Raw genomic sequence first — 5,025 nt, 5'->3', positions numbered from 1 at the left:
GATATGAGCTGAGGCCTACATTTCCTTTTCCCTACTCCCTACCCCCCCCCCACCCTTCCCATCCTATTCCCTCACCTCTTCTTTCCCATCCCCCTCACGTCCCCACCTCAACCTCTCTGTCACTTCCCTTCCTTTCTTTCTTTTCTTTACTGGGGCACTCTGACCCCACCTCTTTCCAGTAGGCCAATGATGAGATCTCCCTCACTTTCACACCCCGAGGTTTCGAGTCAATGACTCGAAAGTCTACCAGTCAGCGGTCAGCCCAGCAGACGAAAAGCACAGATTCTTGCAGAGATATCCTGATGTAAAATGCAGAGAGAATCCGTGATGAATACCTTAGAATATGCAGAGTGAACTTGAGATCAAAGGTGAATATCCAGGCGAAATTAGTGATGAGGCCAAGTAGCAACCCAGCAATTGGTAATGTACAGTTTATGGTCTCTTACAAGTGAAATTGTTTAAGAAGAATGTTTGTGAATACTAGGAAAGACTCTAGAAATTTTTCATTATTTTATTGATTAAAATTGAGAATTCTGTATAGGATATAGTGAAACAACCTGTGGCGTCCAGAAAATAATTCCCAAATGATAGAGATATAATGAGTGTTCTGTGCGAGATAATTTGGTTGAGAGCATGTGGAACAAAATTGAATAAGTCTGTTATATAATGTACATAGAATTGATGGTTAAGAGTGGTATATATCTAGTGTATAATTAGATGTCATGAATGAGATTCTTTGAATGCATTCCATGAGAGAGAGAGAGAGAGAGAGAGAGAGAGCGACAGATTGAGAAATTGTAAAGTAAGTGCTCATTCATTATCTATTTTAGAATGTTTATTCAGTTTAGTACTATAAATTGTATAATATATCTTTTGAATTAAATGTTTTGTTTTGAGAGTAAATGCTGCCTGGCCTGAATTTTGTTCTATTGCACTTGCTCATAAAATTTGCGAACCATAGAGGGAAGTTAGATAACAGATAGGCTACGACTGCAGAAAAGAGAATTATAGTTTAATAAGATTGAATGGTAACTGTGTTCTGGTTCCTTGGTTATACAAGCTTTGTTAATCTAGGATTCGGGGTGGCACAGATAAAAAATAAATTTTCTCTGAATCTGAATAAGGAATTAGAACCAGTGCTGAGACAAAGTAATAGGTATCTGCCATTAGTAATTCCTTTGTCCTACAAACCAACAGCTCCACTCTTGTTGGAAATTCAGCCTGGAGATTATTTTGAGTTAAGTGAGATAAAGGTTATAACAAAGAAAAATATGGATGAAGAAATTATAAACTGACTAAAAGGAAATTTAAAATATTGTAGAGAAAGATATTCACAGGAAAGATTTTTACAATTTTACAATGGCCGGTAGCATTTTGATTTAAGAAGTTTTAAGTACGTAGGAGATAAGATAAGAATAATTAAAGTAATAAAAGATAATAAGACGTGAAAAAAGGTAAAAGATAATAGATATAACAGTAGCACCCACATGAAATTTTCAGTGTTTCCTAAACTGCACTTCCGCTTGTTGACATATTCTAAGCTGATTTAATCGAAATTCTCACCTACCTCAAAAACGTAGCCTCATTAATTTCTCCTGAATCTACTAATATTTTCAGTTATTTTTTGACATCAGTGGTCACAAACGCTTCCCTTTTTCTGGACTTGAACATTGAAAAATTTATAAACAATTTAATGGCTACTTCTGTGGCCGAAATATCTTTTTCAATTAAGCTAATGTATGTTTGGAACGTAGACACTTGAACTTTTGCAAATGACAACCACAATTTCAAATAGGGATCTTCAAACAATTTTTGCTACATAACAGGATATTTTTCTTGAGAAAGAAAATAAGCACGAAGCCCATCAATCATGCTTAAAAGTTTGTCAATTGATGGACCCAAGTACAAAAATCTTGTATTTCCATACTCTTAACAATTTATCGTAATTGTTTCCTGCAAAGTCACAAACGTTTTTTAGTTCTTCTGTGGTGGTGGTGGGAGTAGATGGCGCTGGTGTAGTAGGTGGATTGAGTGGTGGAGACAGAGAGCTGTAGAGTAGGCGCCCTTCCTCGATGAGTGTTTGGACTACCTGGAGGTGTCAGTAATAATAATAATATACTGAAGTTTTTATACTTTCATTGCAAAACATTCAATATCAATTGGTAAACAGGCGACAGTATACTGGAGATAATTGTGTATAATGTGTGCCACACAACTAGTACCGATAATCTGCCTCTTCAGTTCATTTTCAAGTTTTTGCCACACATTATTTTTGCAAAGTCTTTTGCAACCACCAAAATTGGTGTTTGTGTTCTGCACAAAGCAACAATTTTGTTTTAAAAGGCAAATTTGTCTTACTTCCTTCAACATAGCACACTGTAGGTCGAATGTTTCATATTATCTCGAACACCACAATTTGGCAAAAATACCTCACAACGATTGGAAACAGTTTGATGTATTTTTAGTTTGATGCACCTTTTTGTTTTATTCAAATCCTTTATTACTTCACCCAGTATGAATGACAATAAAACGTTGGTAATTATTGCTTCCGATATGGTACATGCTGAAGAAAATTTTGGTTCATAAATTTTATTTATCAATGTCAACAAGCAGTCATTTGCGCAAAAACTTTGGTCGTGACGCACAGCATGATAAGCAACAAGAGCTTCACTTGCAGTAATTTTATCGCTTTCACTATCACCATCACGTCTCACCATAAACAAGCTGATGTTTTTAACTAAAGCCAGAGTCTTTTCAGCATCCTCATTTTTATGGCTACGTAGATGTTGGTTGATGTCGCTTCTTCCTCCGACGGCAACGGAAAAATGGACATTACAATGTTGGCATACCACTTTTGTTCCATCACTACACACACACAGCTTGTTCAGTTTAATACATTTGAATTCTTTCTGGATATCGTCACCTTTGACATTGCAAACATAGACTTAAAGCTTTAAAAAAGACTTAAAACTTTAAAAAATATGAAATTTAAACCACCGGCATTGAATAACAAATCCACCTGTTAGCATACAGACCAAACAAAAACTAACGCTACAGTAGAACAGACGCCGCCTCTGAGATACGCGAGTCAAGTGTTGCCGACATGTATTTTTTATTTTCTCTGAATAAATCACTGCAGATATATATTTAGTATCGAACAATGTGATTTTATGTTGGCAACAATTGCGCATCTTAGACGCAGCATCTGTTCTGCTGTATCGTTAGTTTTCGTTTTGCCTATATGCTAACCGATTAAAATGATATATGATTATAGGTTATGAATAATAATTTATGATTGCTCAATATTAAAGTACATTTATAGTTTTTATTAAAAACGGGACAAAACTGACATTTTTATTAAAACGACGGAACGGCCAGGAAATGTGAAAAAAAACGGTACTGTCCATTCAAAACGATACATATGGTTGGCCTAGTTATGTAATATCCAGTATTCATGAAAACGTAAGACGATAAAAAATGTTTTATTACATAAACACATTATTTGTGCCAGGTCTATTGCAACCACCAAAATTAGTGTTCGTGTTATCTGCTCACAGAGTAAAAATTTTGTTTTGTAAGGCAAATAAAGCGCCTCCGTAGCGCAATTGGAAGAACGACGGTACATTGCGCCCTTCGATTGGAATAGGCCTAAGTTCGATTCTCGTCGCGACGGGAGGAATCTTTATCTGGTCGATTTCAATCGAAGGTGAGTTAGCCGATCTCATATGGAGGTAGCAGGGTTTTTTCTCCCGGAAACTCGGGTTTTTCATCCCGCATACATACAAATCGGCCCTTCAGAACACACGCAATTTACAGACAAAAATTACTAGTTGTGGTGGTGTTGGAAGTGGGCGGTAGATGGCGTTGATGGAGATGATTCGTAGTAGAGGTTAGGTGTAGAGAGAATTGTAGATGTCCTCCCACGATGAGTCTTCGGACTCCTTGGAGGTATCAGGAATAATAATAATAATAATAATAAAATTTAAAAAATTTGCCTTACTCACTTCCTTTACTTCCTTCAACATAACACACTGTATGTCGGATGTTTCACTAGGTAAGGAAATAAAGTCTATAATTTTGTCTTGAACACCACAATTTGGCAAAAAAAAGTACCGCACAACGAATGGAAAAAGGTTTTATTACACAAACACATTATTTTTGCCAAGTCATTTGTAACCACCGTTTACAAACAAAAAAGACAAGCAGTCCTTTTGCTTGATGCTCTAAACTGACTGTAATGCTTTTTGTTTTATTCAAATCCTTTATTACTTCGCCCACTATGTGTGATGATAAAACGTTGGTAATTCCTGCTTCGGATTTGGTACGTGATGAAGAAAATTTTGGTTCAAAAAATTTATTTATCAATGTCGACAAGCACTCATTTGCGCGAAAACGTTCTCCTTGACGCACAGTATAATAAACAACAAGGTACGTGCTGCTACTTCATATGCTGCAATTTTATCGCTATGACCATCACGCCTCACTATAAATGAGCTGATGTTTTTGACTGAGGCCAGAGTCCTTTCAGCATCTTTATGTTTCTATCTACGTAGACGTTGGGTGATGTCGCTGCTGCCTCTATGGGCAACGGAAAAATGTCAATTTTTCCGTTGGCATACTACTTTTGTTGCATCACTACACATCTTGTCCACTTTAATAAATTTGAATTCTTTCTGGAGATCGTCATTAAAACTTCAGTTTCGCTTATTTGACATTCCAAGGATAGACTTAAAACTTTCAAAAATATGAAATTTAATCCACCGACATTGAATAACAAAGCATACAGTTCGTATACATCGGTTAGCATACAGGCGAAACAAAAAACTAACGCTTCAGCAGAACAGACGCCACGTCTGAGACGCGCAAGTGTTGCTGACATGTATTTGTTAATTTATTATTATTATTATTATTATTATTATTATTATTATTATTATTATTATTATTATTATTATTATAACGGTGTCTCCATGGAGTCAAAAGACTCATCGTGGGAGACCCCACATTGTCACACTAACCATTATTTAC

The sequence above is a fragment of the Typopeltis vanoorti genome, chromosome 7 (assembly GCF_054136105.1).
Source record: "Typopeltis vanoorti isolate ZY-2024b chromosome 7, IOZ_Tvanoo_1.0, whole genome shotgun sequence".
Taxonomy (NCBI): domain Eukaryota; kingdom Metazoa; phylum Arthropoda; class Arachnida; order Uropygi; family Thelyphonidae; genus Typopeltis; species Typopeltis vanoorti.
This window is presented reverse-complemented; position numbering follows the sequence as displayed.